Here is a 17,197-nt window from a genome sequence, read left to right as displayed (position 1 = left end):
CAGTCAGGTTCTGAAACTGGGATGGTGCAGTGAGCTAAAAAACGGTGTTGGATCTAGCCCTGATCTCTTGACTGGGTGAGAGTATTCTGTTTAATTCAGAGACTCTGTCCCTCACCACCCCTTGTTGTAAATATTTTTGTCCACCCTAAGCGTGGAAGGGTATACTCAGATGTGAGTCCCTTGCTCATTGCACCATCAGGATTCAAGCAAGCCGGGCCGAAGAGGCTGAAATGCCAGAAACCGGTCCCCGGTAGCTTGTTTCCTTCCCAGTGTAAGAATTGGCTTTTGTAGTTTGGTTTGCCCTGTTCCCATCATGCACTGGGACAGGAACAGACTAATTTGCATACAGTCAGGTTCTGAAACTGGAATGGTGCAGTGAGCTAAAAAACGGTGTTGGATCTAGCCCTGATCTCTTGACTGGGTGAGAGTATTCTGTTTAATTCAGAGACTCTGTCCCTCACCACCCCTTGTTGTAAATATTTTTGTCCACCCTAAGCGTGGAAGGGTATACTCAGATGTGAGTCCCTTGCTCATTGCACCATCAGGATTCAAGCAAGCCGGGCCGAAGAGGCTGAAATGCCAGAAACCGGTCCCCGGTAGCTTGTTTCCTTCCCAGTGTAAGAATTGGCTTTTGTAGTTTGGTTTGCCCTGTTCCCATCATGCACTGGGACAGGAACAGACTAATTTGCATACAGTCAGGTTCTGAAACTGGGATGGTGCAGTGAGCTAAAAAACGGTGTTGGATCTAGCCCTGATCTCTTGACTGGGTGAGAGTATTCTGTTTAATTCAGAGACTCTGTCCCTCACCACCCCTTGTTGTAAATATTTTTGTCCACCCTAAGCGTGGAAGGGTATACTCAGATGTGAGTCCCTTGCTCATTGCACCATCAGGATTCAAGCAAGCCGGGCCGAAGAGGCTGAAATGCCAGAAACCGGTCCCCGGTAGCTTGTTTCCTTCCCAGTGTAAGAATTGGCTTTTGTAGTTTGGTTTGCCCTGTTCCCATCATGCACTGGGACAGGAACAGACTAATTTGCATACAGTCAGGTTCTGAAACTGGGATGGTGCAGTGAGCTAAAAAACGGTGTTGGATCTAGCCCTGATCTCTTGACTGGGTGAGAGTATTCTGTTTAATTCAGAGACTCTGTCCCTCACCACCCCTTGTTGTAAATATTTTTGTCCACCCTAAGCGTGGAAGGGTATACTCAGATGTGAGTCCCTTGCTCATTGCACCATCAGGATTCAAGCAAGCCGGGCCGAAGAGGCTGAAATGCCAGAAACCGGTCCCCGGTAGCTTGTTTCCTTCCCAGTGTAAGAATTGGCTTTTGTAGTTTGGTTTGCCCTGTTCCCATCATGCACTGGGACAGGAACAGACTAATTTGCATACAGTCAGGTTCTGAAACTGGGATGGTGCAGTGAGCTAAAAAACGGTGTTGGATCTAGCCCTGATCTCTTGACTGGGTGAGAGTATTCTGTTTAATTCAGAGACTCTGTCCCTCACCACCCCTTGTTGTAAATATTTTTGTCCACCCTAAGCGTGGAAGGGTATACTCAGATGTGAGTCCCTTGCTCATTGCACCATCAGGATTCAAGCAAGCCGGGCCGAAGAGGCTGAAATGCCAGAAACCGGTCCCCGGTAGCTTGTTTCCTTCCCAGTGTAAGAATTGGCTTTTGTAGTTTGGTTTGCCCTGTTCCCATCATGCACTGGGACAGGAACAGACTAATTTGCATACAGTCAGGTTCTGAAACTGGGATGGTGCAGTGAGCTAAAAAACGGTGTTGGATCTAGCCCTGATCTCTTGACTGGGTGAGAGTATTCTGTTTAATTCAGAGACTCTGTCCCTCACCACCCCTTGTTGTAAATATTTTTGTCCACCCTAAGCGTGGAAGGGTATACTCAGATGTGAGTCCCTTGCTCATTGCACCATCAGGATTCAAGCAAGCCGGGCCGAAGAGGCTGAAATGCCAGAAACCGGTCCCCGGTAGCTTGTTTCCTTCCCAGTGTAAGAATTGGCTTTTGTAGTTTGGTTTGCCCTGTTCCCATCATGCACTGGGACAGGAACAGACTAATTTGCATACAGTCAGGTTCTGAAACTGGGATGGTGCAGTGAGCTAAAAAACGGTGTTGGATCTAGCCCTGATCTCTTGACTGGGTGAGAGTATTCTGTTTAATTCAGAGACTCTGTCCCTCACCACCCCTTGTTGTAAATATTTTTGTCCACCCTAAGCGTGGAAGGGTATACTCAGATGTGAGTCCCTTGCTCATTGCACCATCAGGATTCAAGCAAGCCGGGCCGAAGAGGCTGAAATGCCAGAAACCGGTCCCCGGTAGCTTGTTTCCTTCCCAGTGTAAGAATTGGCTTTTGTAGTTTGGTTTGCCCTGTTCCCATCATGCACTGGGACAGGAACAGACTAATTTGCATACAGTCAGGTTCTGAAACTGGGATGGTGCAGTGAGCTAAAAAACGGTGTTGGATCTAGCCCTGATCTCTTGACTGGGTGAGAGTATTCTGTTTAATTCAGAGACTCTGTCCCTCACCACCCCTTGTTGTAAATATTTTTGTCCACCCTAAGCGTGGAAGGGTATACTCAGATGTGAGTCCCTTGCTCATTGCACCATCAGGATTCAAGCAAGCCGGGCCGAAGAGGCTGAAATGCCAGAAACCGGTCCCCGGTAGCTTGTTTCCTTCCCAGTGTAAGAATTGGCTTTTGTAGTTTGGTTTGCCCTGTTCCCATCATGCACTGGGACAGGAACAGACTAATTTGCATACAGTCAGGTTCTGAAACTGGGATGGTGCAGTGAGCTAAAAAACGGTGTTGGATCTAGCCCTGATCTCTTGACTGGGTGAGAGTATTCTGTTTAATTCAGAGACTCTGTCCCTCACCACCCCTTGTTGTAAATATTTTTGTCCACCCTAAGCGTGGAAGGGTATACTCAGATGTGAGTCCCTTGCTCATTGCACCATCAGGATTCAAGCAAGCCGGGCCGAAGAGGCTGAAATGCCAGAAACCGGTCCCCGGTAGCTTGTTTCCTTCCCAGTGTAAGAATTGGCTTTTGTAGTTTGGTTTGCCCTGTTCCCATCATGCACTGGGACAGGAACAGACTAATTTGCATACAGTCAGGTTCTGAAACTGGGATGGTGCAGTGAGCTAAAAAACGGTGTTGGATCTAGCCCTGATCTCTTGACTGGGTGAGAGTATTCTGTTTAATTCAGAGACTCTGTCCCTCACCACCCCTTGTTGTAAATATTTTTGTCCACCCTAAGCGTGGAAGGGTATACTCAGATGTGAGTCCCTTGCTCATTGCACCATCAGGATTCAAGCAAGCCGGGCCGAAGAGGCTGAAATGCCAGAAACCGGTCCCCGGTAGCTTGTTTCCTTCCCAGTGTAAGAATTGGCTTTTGTAGTTTGGTTTGCCCTGTTCCCATCATGCACTGGGACAGGAACAGACTAATTTGCATACAGTCAGGTTCTGAAACTGGGATGGTGCAGTGAGCTAAAAAACGGTGTTGGATCTAGCCCTGATCTCTTGACTGGGTGAGAGTATTCTGTTTAATTCAGAGACTCTGTCCCTCACCACCCCTTGTTGTAAATATTTTTGTCCACCCTAAGCGTGGAAGGGTATACTCAGATGTGAGTCCCTTGCTCATTGCACCATCAGGATTCAAGCAAGCCGGGCCGAAGAGGCTGAAATGCCAGAAACCGGTCCCCGGTAGCTTGTTTCCTTCCCAGTGTAAGAATTGGCTTTTGTAGTTTGGTTTGCCCTGTTCCCATCATGCACTGGGACAGGAACAGACTAATTTGCATACAGTCAGGTTCTGAAACTGGGATGGTGCAGTGAGCTAAAAAACGGTGTTGGATCTAGCCCTGATCTCTTGACTGGGTGAGAGTATTCTGTTTAATTCAGAGACTCTGTCCCTCACCACCCCTTGTTGTAAATATTTTTGTCCACCCTAAGCGTGGAAGGGTATACTCAGATGTGAGTCCCTTGCTCATTGCACCATCAGGATTCAAGCAAGCCGGGCCGAAGAGGCTGAAATGCCAGAAACCGGTCCCCGGTAGCTTGTTTCCTTCCCAGTGTAAGAATTGGCTTTTGTAGTTTGGTTTGCCCTGTTCCCATCATGCACTGGGACAGGAACAGACTAATTTGCATACAGTCAGGTTCTGAAACTGGGATGGTGCAGTGAGCTAAAAAACGGTGTTGGATCTAGCCCTGATCTCTTGACTGGGTGAGAGTATTCTGTTTAATTCAGAGACTCTGTCCCTCACCACCCCTTGTTGTAAATATTTTTGTCCACCCTAAGCGTGGAAGGGTATACTCAGATGTGAGTCCCTTGCTCATTGCACCATCAGGATTCAAGCAAGCCGGGCCGAAGAGGCTGAAATGCCAGAAACCGGTCCCCGGTAGCTTGTTTCCTTCCCAGTGTAAGAATTGGCTTTTGTAGTTTGGTTTGCCCTGTTCCCATCATGCACTGGGACAGGAACAGACTAATTTGCATACAGTCAGGTTCTGAAACTGGGATGGTGCAGTGAGCTAAAAAACGGTGTTGGATCTAGCCCTGATCTCTTGACTGGGTGAGAGTATTCTGTTTAATTCAGAGACTCTGTCCCTCACCACCCCTTGTTGTAAATATTTTTGTCCACCCTAAGCGTGGAAGGGTATACTCAGATGTGAGTCCCTTGCTCATTGCACCATCAGGATTCAAGCAAGCCGGGCCGAAGAGGCTGAAATGCCAGAAACCGGTCCCCGGTAGCTTGTTTCCTTCCCAGTGTAAGAATTGGCTTTTGTAGTTTGGTTTGCCCTGTTCCCATCATGCACTGGGACAGGAACAGACTAATTTGCATACAGTCAGGTTCTGAAACTGGGATGGTGCAGTGAGCTAAAAAACGGTGTTGGATCTAGCCCTGATCTCTTGACTGGGTGAGAGTATTCTGTTTAATTCAGAGACTCTGTCCCTCACCACCCCTTGTTGTAAATATTTTTGTCCACCCTAAGCGTGGAAGGGTATACTCAGATGTGAGTCCCTTGCTCATTGCACCATCAGGATTCAAGCAAGCCGGGCCGAAGAGGCTGAAATGCCAGAAACCGGTCCCCGGTAGCTTGTTTCCTTCCCAGTGTAAGAATTGGCTTTTGTAGTTTGGTTTGCCCTGTTCCCATCATGCACTGGGACAGGAACAGACTAATTTGCATACAGTCAGGTTCTGAAACTGGGATGGTGCAGTGAGCTAAAAAACGGTGTTGGATCTAGCCCTGATCTCTTGACTGGGTGAGAGTATTCTGTTTAATTCAGAGACTCTGTCCCTCACCACCCCTTGTTGTAAATATTTTTGTCCACCCTAAGCGTGGAAGGGTATACTCAGATGTGAGTCCCTTGCTCATTGCACCATCAGGATTCAAGCAAGCCGGGCCGAAGAGGCTGAAATGCCAGAAACCGGTCCCCGGTAGCTTGTTTCCTTCCCAGTGTAAGAATTGGCTTTTGTAGTTTGGTTTGCCCTGTTCCCATCATGCACTGGGACAGGAACAGACTAATTTGCATACAGTCAGGTTCTGAAACTGGGATGGTGCAGTGAGCTAAAAAACGGTGTTGGATCTAGCCCTGATCTCTTGACTGGGTGAGAGTATTCTGTTTAATTCAGAGACTCTGTCCCTCACCACCCCTTGTTGTAAATATTTTTGTCCACCCTAAGCGTGGAAGGGTATACTCAGATGTGAGTCCCTTGCTCATTGCACCATCAGGATTCAAGCAAGCCGGGCCGAAGAGGCTGAAATGCCAGAAACCGGTCCCCGGTAGCTTGTTTCCTTCCCAGTGTAAGAATTGGCTTTTGTAGTTTGGTTTGCCCTGTTCCCATCATGCACTGGGACAGGAACAGACTAATTTGCATACAGTCAGGTTCTGAAACTGGGATGGTGCAGTGAGCTAAAAAACGGTGTTGGATCTAGCCCTGATCTCTTGACTGGGTGAGAGTATTCTGTTTAATTCAGAGACTCTGTCCCTCACCACCCCTTGTTGTAAATAACTCTCTAAAAATGGCATTTATACAATAGTAAGCTTAAATCCAACCTCACCAGTAGATAGGATTTATCAATAAATAAATAAAGCTTCTCCTCTCTGATATGGAATTACCCCCCAAAAAGTATAAGGGAATACCCAATGCTAACCTATGAGAGGGGCAGACCTCACAGTAGTGAAAAATGTAATAGACTGTTTTATACTACTAGGACATACAAACTACCACAGTACATGTCTTACCTTTTACTTACATAGCATGATGCCCCGAGGACTACCTAGGGCCTACCTTAGGGGTTACTGATATGTAATAAAATTGAAGTTTAAGGCTTGGCAAGTAGTTTTAAATGCCAAGTCGAAGTGGCAGTACACTGCAGCACAGGCACTGCAGTAGCAGGCTTGAGACAGGTTTGAAATGCTATTTCTTTGGGCGGCACAATCAGTCCCTGGGTATATGGAATACCACTTTACAAGGGGCTTTCAAGTAAATTAAATCTGTCAGTCAGGTATACTCCAATTATACACATGATTAGGGACGAAGCACGTGCACTTCAGCACTGATTAGTAGCGATAAAAAGATCAGAGTCCTAAGGCCAACAAAAAGATACAGCAAAATGCGGAGGTGAAAAGCAATAAGGTGGGGTTGGGACCACCTTAAGAATGCAAGGTCTAACAAAAACGAACTAAGGATAACATGAGTAAAACATCAGGTTTCTCTACAGCATTTGGTGAGACAAATGGGCCTTCTTTTATCTTCCATAAATGCAATCTTTCCCGGACCCCTTTATTATATAGCTCTTCAAGGAAAAAATATAAAGCACTTACAAAGGAGCCTCAAATACTCAAAGATGGTAGACTTCTGTAATATGGGCCATATACTAAAAGCAGCACGAAAACAGAGTGCAATAGGGTCCAAAAAACTTGAGTGACCCATGAGAGTATGCATGCAAGCCTATGGTATTCCAAACTAGAGATATACGCATGCAATTTTTGTTTTTAGGAGAGAATGTGCCTGCTGAAAAAAACATTATTTTTAAAAAGTGCATTGCAGAATATCAGGAATTTGCTGTGGGACACCTTGAAAACTTGCTTACAGATTATGTGCACACGCCTTACAGTCAGTTGTTGTGGCCGAGTGGTTATGGCGATGGACTAGAAATCCATTGGGGTCTCCCCGCGCAGGTTCGAATCCTGCCGACAACGAGAATCTTTTTAACATCGGCTACAATTTCAGAAGTTAACCTTTAGTTTTTCTTCCATGTCAGTTTTATAAATAGGTGGCTTATTTTGGTGTCACTATTGCCATATCACATATTTATTATTGCTCCCCCTTTCATATCTTTGCTATAACTCTCGTCCTTCATTAGCGCTGGTGCAAACGCTTCAAATTATTATACCCTGGCTCTCTCGGTCATACCTGTGCATGCACTTGAAACTTACTTTACCAATAAAAGAAGCAAATAGAGAAATAAAATAAAAGTGCTAGCTGAATTAGGCAAACACACTTCATAAAACTGCATTTTCTTTTCTATTCTCCCCCGTGTTTCAAGCTTAACTGCTCCCTGTGTAATTTCTCTTAACCTGCTGTTCCTGGAAGAGAATTTCATCTACAAGCTCTTTCTGTGTTTTCTCCTAGTCTTTTCTTTCCCTTTTCTTAGATTTGTAACTGTTCCTTTATGTGCTCTATTTAGGCGCCATTAATCTCATTTGAGCTCCTTGTACCTGCTGCTGTTTTCTCCACACCTCATACTGTCTTTTCCCTCTTTCTCTCTTTCTCTGCGGTTGGTGGCTACTTTCCAAAGTGTCTGATGCCCCATTGTTCCTTCGTCTTGTTGTCAGACGTGAATTTGAAAAGCAACAAAATTAACGAGCCTTTACCACTCACACATGGCAGAAGTTTATACTTTAATTCAATGAGCTAAGAAAAGTGTGTTGTGGGGCCCCTACGAGCCATGGTGCTTGCTTCATCATAATTAGGCATGCAGTCATTAGCCATAGCTCTGATTATGGGTCACTGAGGTCAGTTTCAATAATTCCTCATAAACCTAACCATGCAGTCCCCCCTAACTGTGTAGTCATCTTGCTTTACTGCTGTTTGTGTGATTAGCTGAGAGGTGCTCACGGCAGCATCCTCCCAATAAAAGTGTAGATGAACCGTTCCTTAACTCTTTCTTGCTTCACATACAGATGGCTTGAGGAGGTACAGGGGAGATGCAGGTCTAATAAACAGAATAGAATATCTGCGCCAGGTGTGTTTCTCTGTATTGGTGTCCCATCACAGGCCCACCAGTGTATGTGTGATCTTTGACTCCTGCCAGTTCACAAGCAGGCGGCCAGGAAACGGTTTCAGCCTATCAACCACTGAGGAGATAAAGCCTTTGTATAAGGAATGAGGAAGCAATGAACACATTCAGCCTATCACAGGAGTAGCCCTGAGTGTTCTGAATTATAATTTCTTCATGTCACTGTATGTTATTGAGCCCAAGTAGCTCGCCGTGATCGTATAGTGGTTAGTAGTCTGCGTTGTGGCCTCAGCAACCTCGGTTCGAATCCGAGTCATGGCATTGTGGTTGGCAATGTCACGGCAGTTGGGTTTTTCCTTTACAGAATTCCCAAATGTACCAGTTGGTTTTGTAAAATGTCTATTAAAAACAGATCCTTTTCAATATTTAAACGATCTAACGACAAATTATTTAAACACACATGATTATAAGATGTTGGTATACTGTACTTACTGACATAAATTATCGTTCTTGAACATATTTGCGGTAAGGGGAGCGGACCTCTCCCCAGGCCAATCAGAATGCAGATGAATGCAGTTGCAGTTGAGTGACCTGTCTTGTGGCTGTCTACAGGGAATGCACATATGTAGCTGTCTCGCAGCCCAATCCAGACATCAATTGAAGACAGGTTTTGATGCAAATAGAGCAGTAAGTGCAGAGAAATGCTAACTCTCTAAAAATGGCATTTATACAATAGTAAGCTTAAATCCAACCTCACCAGTAGATAGGATTTATCAATAAATAAATAAAGCTTCTCCTCTCTGATATGGAATTACCCCCCAAAAAGTATAAGGGAATACCCAATGCTAACCTATGAGAGGGGCAGACCTCACAGTAGTGAAAAATGTAATAGACTGTTTGATACTACTAGGACATATAAACTACCACAGTACATGTCTTACCTTTTACTTACATAGCATGATGCCCCGAGGACTACCTAGGGCCTACCTTAGGGGTTACTGATATGTAATAAAATTGAAGTTTAAGGCTTGGCAAGTAGTTTTAAATGCCAAGTCGAAGTGGCAGTACACTGCAGCACAGGCACTGCAGTAGCAGGCTTGAGACAGGTTTGAAATGCTATTTCTTTGGGCGGCACAATCAGTCCCTGGGTATATGGAATACCACTTCACAAGGGGCTTTCAAGTAAATTAAATCTGTCAGTCAGGTATACTCCAATTATACACATGATTAGGGACGAAGCACGTGCACTTCAGCACTGATTAGTAGCGATAAAAAGATCAGAGTCCTAAGGCCAACAAAAAGATACAGCAAAATGCGGAGGTGAAAAGCAATAAGGTGGGGTTGGGACCACCTTAAGAATGCAAGGTCTAACAAAAACGAACTAAGGATAACATGAGTAAAACATCAGGTTTCTCTACAGCATTTGGTGAGACAAGTGGGCCTTCTTTTATCTTCCATAAATGCAATCATTCCCGGACCCCTTTATTATATAGCTCTTCAAGGAAAAAATATAAAGCACTTACAAAGGAGCCTCAAATACTCAAAGATGGTAGACTTTTGTAATATGGGTCATATTCTAAAAGCAGCATGAAAACAGAGTGCAATAGGGTCCAAAAAACTTGAGTGACCAATGAGAGTATGCATGCAAGCCTATGGTATTCCAAACTAGAGATATACGCATGCAATTTTTGTTTTTAGGAGAGAATGTGCCTGCTGAAAAAAACATTATTTTTAAAAAGTGCATTGCAGAATATCAGGAATTTGCTGTGGGACACCTTGAAAACTTGCATACAGATTATGTGCACACACCTTACAGTCAGTTGTTGTGGCCGAGTGGTTAAAGTGATGGACTAGAAATCCATTGGGGTCCCCCTGCGCAGGTTCGAATCCTGCCGACAACGAGAATCTTTTTAACATCGGCTACAATTTCAGAAGGTAACCTTTAGTATTTCTTCCATGTCAGTTTTATAAATAGGTGGCTTATTTTGGTGTCACTATTGCCATATCACATATTTATTATCGCTCCCCCTTTCATATCTTTGCTATAACTCTCGTGCTTCATTAGCGCTGGTGCAAACGCTTCAAATTATTATACCCTGGCTCTCTCGGTCATACCTGTGCATGCACTTGAAACTTACTTTACCAATAAAAGAAGCACATAGAGAAATAAAATAAAAGTGCTAGCCGGATTAGGCAAACGCACTTCATAAAACTGCATTTTCTTTTCTATTCTCCCCCGTGTTACAAGCTTAACTGCTCCCTGTGTAATTTCTCTTAACCTGCTGTTCCTGGAAGAGAATTTCATCTACAAGCTCTTTCTGTATTTTTTCCTAGTCTTTTCTTTCCCTTTTCTTAGATTTGTAACTGTTCCTTTACGTGCTCTATTTAGGCGCCATTAATCTCATTTGAGCTCCTTGTACCTGCTGCTGTTTTCTCCACACCTCATACTGTCTTTTCCCTCTTTCTCTCTTTCTCTGCGGTTGGTGGCTACTTTCCAAAGCGTCTGATGCCCCAATGTTCCTTCGTCTTGTTGTCAGACGTGAATTTGAAAAGCAACAAAATTAACGAGTCTTTACCACTCACACATGGCAGAAGTTTATACTTTAATTCAATGAGCTAAGAAAAGTGTGTTGTGGGGCCCCTATGAGCCATGGTGCTTGCTTCATCATAATTAGGCATGCAGTCATTAGCCACAGCTCTGATTATGGGTCACTGAGGTCAGTTTCAATAATTCCTCAAAAACCTAACCATGCAGTCCCCCCTAACTGTGTAGTTATCTTGCTTTACTGCTGTTTGTGTGATTAGCTGGGAGGAGCTCACGGCAGCATCCTCCCAATAAAAGTGTAGATGGACCGTTCCTTAACTCTTTCTTGCTTCACATACAGATGGCTTGAGAAGGTACAGGGGAGATGCAGGTCTAATAAACAGAATAGAATATCTGCGCCAGGTGTGTTTCTCTGCATTGGTGTCCCATCACAGGCCCACCAGTGTATGTGTGATCTTTGACTCCTGCCAGTTCACAAGCAGGCGGCCAGGAAACGGTTTCAGCCTATCAACCACTGAGGAGATAAAGCCTTTGTATAAGGAATGAGGAAGCAATGAACACATTCAGCCTATCACAGGAGTAGCCCTGAGTTTTCCGAATTATAATTTCTTCATGTCACTGTACGTTATTGAGCCCAAGTAGCTCGCCGTGATCGTATAGTGGTTAGTACTCTGCGTTGTGGCCGCAGCAACCTCGGTTCGAATCCGAGTCACGGCATTGTGGTTGGCAATGTCACGGCAGTTGGGTTTTTCCTTTACAGAATTCCCAAACGTACCAGTTGTTTTTGTAAAATGTCTATTAAAAACAGATCCTTTTCAATATTTAAACGATCTAACAACAAATTATTTAAACACACATGATTATAAGATGTAGGTATACTGTACTTACTGACATAAATTATCGTTCTTGAACATATTTGCGGTAAGGGGAGCGGAGCTCTCCCCCAGGCCAATCAGAATGCAGATGAATGCAGTTGCAGTTGAGTGACCTGTGTTGTGGCTGTCTACAGGGAATGCACATATGTAGCTGTCTCGCAGCCCAATCCAGACGTCAATCGAAGACAGGTTTCAATGCAAATAGAGCAGTAAGTGCAGAGAAATGCTCACTCTCTAAAAATGGCATTTATATAATAGTAAGATTAAATCCAACCTCACCAGTAGATAGGATTTATCAATAAATAAATAAAGCTTCTCCTCTCTGATATGGAATTACCCCCCAAAAAGTATAAGGGAATACCCAATGCTAACCTATGAGAGGGGCAGACCTCACAGTAGTGAAAAATGTAATAGACTGTTTGATACTACTAGGACATACAAACTACCACAGTACATGTCTTACCTTTTACTTACATAGCATGATGCCCCTAGGACTACCTAGGGCCTACCTTAGGGGTTACTGATATATAATAAATTTGGAGTTTAAGGCTTGGCAAGTAGTTTTAAATGCCAAGTCGAAGTGGCAGTACACTGCAGCACAGGCACTGCAGTAGCAGGCTTGAGACAGGTTTGAAATGCTATTTATTTGGGCGGCACAATCAGTCCCTGGGTATATGGTATACCACTTTACAAGGGGCTTTCAAGTAAATTAAATCTGTCAGTCAGGTATACTCCATTATACACATGATTAGGGAAGAAGCATGTGCACTTCAGCACTGATTAGTAGCGATAAAGTGATCAGAGTCCTAAGGCCAAGAAAAAGATACAGCAAAATGCGGAGGTGAAAAGCAATAAGGTGGGGTTGGGACCACCTTAAGAATGCAAGGTCTAACAAAAACGAACTAAGGATAACATGAGTAAAACATCAGGTTTCTCTACAGCATTTGGTGAGACAAGTGGGTCTTCTTTTATCTTCCATAAATGCAATCCTTCCCGGACCCCTTTATTATATAGCTCTTCAAGGAAAAAATATAAAGCACTTACAAAGGAGCCTCAAATACTCAAAGATGGTAGACTTCTTTAATATGGGACATATACTAAAAGCAGCACGAAAACAGAGTGCAATAGGGTCCAAAAAACTTGAGTGACCCATGAGAGTATGCATGCAAGCCTATGGTATTCCAAACTAGAGATATACGCATGCAATTTTTGTTTTTAGGAGAGAATGTGCCTGCTGAAAAAAACCTTATTTTTAAAAAGTGCATTGCAGAATATCAGGAATTTGCTGTGGGACACCTTGAAAACTTGCATACAGATTATGTGCACACACCTTGCAGTCAGTTGTTGTGGCTGAGTGGTTAAGGCGATGGACTAGAAATCCATTGGGGTCTCCGCGCGCAGGTTCGAATCCTGCCGACAACGAGAATCTTTTTAACATCGGCTACAATTTCAGAAGTTAACCTTTAGTATTTCTTCCATGTCAGTTTTATAAATAGGTGGCTTATTTTGGTGTCACTATTGCCATATCACATATTTATTATCGCTCCCCCTTTCATATCTTTGCTATAACTCTCGTCCTTCATTAGCGCTGGTGCAAACGCTTCAAATTATTATACCCTGGATCTCTCGGTCATACCTGTGCATGCACTTGAAACTTACTTTACCAATAAAAGAAGCAAATAGAGAAATAAAATAAAAGTGCTAGCTGGATTAGGCAAACACACTTCATAAAACTGCATTTTCTTTTCTATTCTCCCCCGTGTTACAAGCTTAACTGCTCCCTGTGCAATTTCTCTTAACCTGCTGTTCCTGGAAGAGAATTTCATCTACAAGCTCTTTCTGTGTTTTTTCCTAGTCTTTTCTTTCCCTTTTCTTAGATTTGTAACTGTTCCTTTAGGTGCTCTATTTAGGCGCCATTAATCTCATTTGAGCTCCTTGTACCTGCTGCTGTTTTCTCCACACCTCATACTGTCTTTTCCCTCTTTCTCTCTTTCTCTGCGGTTGGTGGCTACTTTCCAAAGCGTCTGATGCCCCAATGTTCCTTCGTCTTGTTGTCAGACGTGAATTTGAAAAGCAACAAAATTAACAAGCCTTTACCACTCACACATGGCAGAAGTTTATACTTTAATTCAATGAGCTAAGAAAAGTGTGTTGTGGGGCCCCTAAGAGCCATGGTGCTTGCTTCATCATAATTAGGCATGCAGTCATTAGCCACAGCTCTGATTATGGGTCAGTGAGGTCAGTTTCAATAATTCCTCAAAAACCTAACCATGCAGTCCCCCCTAACTGTGTAGTTATCTTGCTTTACTGCTGTTTGTGTGATTAGCTGGGAGGAGCTCACGGCAGCATACTCCCAATACAAGTGTAGATGGACCGTTCCTTAACTCTTTCTTGCTTCACATACAGATGGCTAGAGGAGGTACAGGGGAGATGCAGGTCTAATAAACAGAATAGAATATCTGCGCCAGGTGTGTTTCTCTGCATTGGTGTCCCATCACAGGCCCACCAGTGTATGTGTGATCTTTGACTCCTGCCAGTTCACAAGCAGGCGGCCAGGAAACGGTTTCAGCCTATCAACCACTGAGGAGATAAAGCCTTTGTATAAGGAACGAGGAAGCAATGAACACATTCAGCCTATCACAGGAGTAGCCCTGAGTGTTCCGAATTATAATTTCTTCATGTCACTGTACATTATTGAGCCCAAGTAGCTCGCCGTGATCGTATAGTGGTTAGTACTCTGCGTTGTGGCCGCAGCAACCTCGGTTCGAATCCGAGTCACGGCATTGTGGTTGGCAATGTCACGGAAGTTGGGTTTTTCCTTTACAGAATTCCCAAATGTACCGGTTGTTTTTGTAAAATGTCTATTAAAAACAGATCCTTTTCAATATTTAAACGATCTAACAACAAATTATTTAAACACACATGATTATAAGATGTAGGTATACTGTACTTACTGACATCGATTATCGTTCTTGAACATATTTGTGGTAAGGGGAGCGGAGCTCTCCCCCAGGCCAATCAGAATGCAGATGAATGCAGTTGCAGTTGAGTGACCTGTGTTGTGGCTGTCTACTGGGAATGCACATATGTAGCTGTCTCGCAGCCCAATCCAGACGTCAATCGAAGACAGGTTTCAATGCAAATAGAGCAGTAAGTGCAGAGAAATGCTCACTCTCTAAAAATGGCATTTATACAATAGTAAGATTAAATCCAACCTCACCAGTAGATAGGATTTATCAATAAATAAATAAAGCTTCTCCTCTCTGATATGGAATTACCCCCCAAAAAGTATAAGGGAATACCCAATGCTAACCTATGAGAGGGGCAGACCTCACAGTAGTGAAAAATGTAATAGACTGTTTGATACTACTAGGATATACAAACTACCACAGTACATGTCTTACCTTTTACTTACATAGCATGATGCCCCTAGGACTACCTAGGGCCTACCTTAGGGGTTACTGATATGTAATAAAATTGGAGTTTAAGGCTTGGCAAGTAGTTTTAAATGCCAAGTTGAAGTGGCAGTACACTGCAGCACAGGCACTGCAGTAGCAGGCTTGAGACAGGTTTGCAATGCTATTTCTTAGGGCGGCACAATCAGTCCCTGGGTATATGGTATACCACTTTACAAGGGGCTTTCAAGTAAATTAAATCTGTCAGTCAGGTATACTCCAATTATACACATGATTAGGGAAGAAGCACGTGCACTTCAGCACTGATTAGTAGCGATAAAGTGATCAGAGTCCTAAGGCCAACAAAAAGATACAGCAAAATGCGGAGGTGAAAAGCAATAAGGTGGGGTTGGGACCACCTTAAGAATGCAAGGTCTAACAAAAACGAACTAAGGATAACATGAGTAAAACATCAGGTTTCTCTACAGCATTTGGTGAGACAAGTGGGCCTTCTTTTATCTTCCATAAATGCAATCCTTCCCGGACCCCTTTATTATATAGCTCTTCAAGGAAAAAATATAAAGCACTTACAAAGGAGCCTCAAATACTCAAAGATGGTAGACTTCTTTAATATGGGACATATACTAAAAGCAGCACAAAAACAGAGTGCAATAGGGTCCAAAAAACTTGAGTGACCCATGAGAGTATGGATGCAAGCCTATGGTATTCCAAACTAGAGATATACGCATGCAATTTTTGTTTTTAGGAGAGAATGTGCCTGCTGAAAAAAACCTTATTTTTAAAAAGTGCATTGCAGAATATCAGGAATTTGCTGTGGGACACCTTGAAAACATGCATACAGATTATGTGCACACACCTTGCAGTCAGTTGTTGTGGCCGAGTGGTTAAGGCGATGGACTAGAAATCCATTGGAGTCTCCCCGCGCAGGTTCGAATCCTGCCGACAACGAGAATCTTTTTAACATCGGCTACAATTTCAGAAGTTAACCTTTAGTATTTCTTCCATGTCAGTTTTATAAACAGGTGGCTTATTTTGGTGTCACTATTGCCATATCACATATTTATTATCGCTCCCCCTTTCATATCTTTGCTATAACTCTCGTCCTTCATTAGCGCTGGTGCAAACGCTTCAAATTATTATACCCTGGCTCTCTCGGTCATACCTGTGCATGCACTTGAAACTTACTTTACCAATAAAAGAAGCAAATAGAGAAATAAAATAAAAGTGCTAGCTGGATTAGGCAAACACACTTCATAAAACTGCATTTTCTTTTCTATTCTCCCCCGTGTTACAAGCTTAACTGCTCCCTGTGTAATTTCTCTTAACCTGCTGTTCCTGGAAGAGAATTTCATCTACAAGCTCTTTCTGTGTTTTTTCCTAGTCTTTTCTTTCCCTTTTCTTAGATTTGTAACTGTTCCTTTACGTGCTCTATTTAGGCGCCCTTAATATCATTTGAGCTCCTTGTACCTGCTGCTGTTTTCTCCACACCTCATACTGTCTTTTCCCTCTTTCTCTCTTTCTCTGCGGTTGGTGGCTACTTTCCAAAGCGTCTGATGCCCCAATGTTCCTTCCTCTTGTTGTCAGACGTGAATTTGAAAAGCAACAAAATTAACAAGCCTTTACCACTCACACATGGCAGAAGTTTATACTTTAATTCAATGAGCTAAGAAAAGTGTGTTGTGGGGCCCCTACGAGCCATGGTGCTTGCTTCATCATAATTAGGCATGCAGTCATTAGCCACAGCTCCGATTATGGGTCACTGAGGTCAGTTTCAATAATTCCTCAAAAACCTAACCATGCAGTCCCCCCTAACTGTGTAGTTATCTTGCTTTACTGCTGTTTGTGTGATTAGCTGGGAGGAGCTCACGGCAGCATCCTCCCAATAAAAGTGTAGATGGACCGTTCCTTAACTCTTTCTTGCTTCACATACAGATGGCTTGAGGAGGTACAGGGGAGATGCAGGTCTAATAAACAGAATAGAATATCTGCGCCAGGTGTGTTTCTCTGCATTGGTGTCCCATCACAGGCCCACCAGTGTATGTGTGATCTTTGACTCCTGCCAGTTCACAAGCAGGCGGCCAGGAAACGGTTTCAGCCTATCAACCACTGAGG

The 17,197-nt window shown here is 43.6% G+C and overlaps 4 non-coding genes across 4 annotated transcripts; all 4 read left to right on the top strand.

Annotated features, from left to right (window-relative positions):
- Positions 1-7,127: 7,127 nt before the first annotated feature.
- TRNAS-AGA (transfer RNA serine (anticodon AGA)) lies at positions 7,128-7,209 on the top strand. The gene has a single exon. It is a non-coding gene; the product is annotated as a tRNA-Ser (tRNA).
- Positions 7,210-11,439: 4,230 nt separating this feature from the next.
- TRNAH-GUG (transfer RNA histidin (anticodon GUG)) lies at positions 11,440-11,511 on the top strand. The gene has a single exon. It is a non-coding gene; the product is annotated as a tRNA-His (tRNA).
- A 2,869-nt stretch (positions 11,512-14,380) lies between these two features.
- On the top strand, positions 14,381-14,452 carry TRNAH-GUG (transfer RNA histidin (anticodon GUG)). Its single transcript has one exon. It is a non-coding gene; the product is annotated as a tRNA-His (tRNA).
- Positions 14,453-15,951: 1,499 nt separating this feature from the next.
- On the top strand, positions 15,952-16,033 carry TRNAS-AGA (transfer RNA serine (anticodon AGA)). Its single transcript has one exon. It is a non-coding gene; the product is annotated as a tRNA-Ser (tRNA).
- The last annotated feature ends 1,164 nt before the right edge of the window (positions 16,034-17,197 follow it).

This window comes from Lissotriton vulgaris, chromosome 1_1 (assembly GCF_964263255.1).
Source record: "Lissotriton vulgaris chromosome 1_1, aLisVul1.2, whole genome shotgun sequence".
In the NCBI taxonomy this organism is placed as follows: domain Eukaryota; kingdom Metazoa; phylum Chordata; class Amphibia; order Caudata; family Salamandridae; genus Lissotriton; species Lissotriton vulgaris.
The sequence above is the reverse complement of the archived record's forward strand: the minus strand, read 5'-3'. Positions and strand labels throughout refer to the sequence as shown.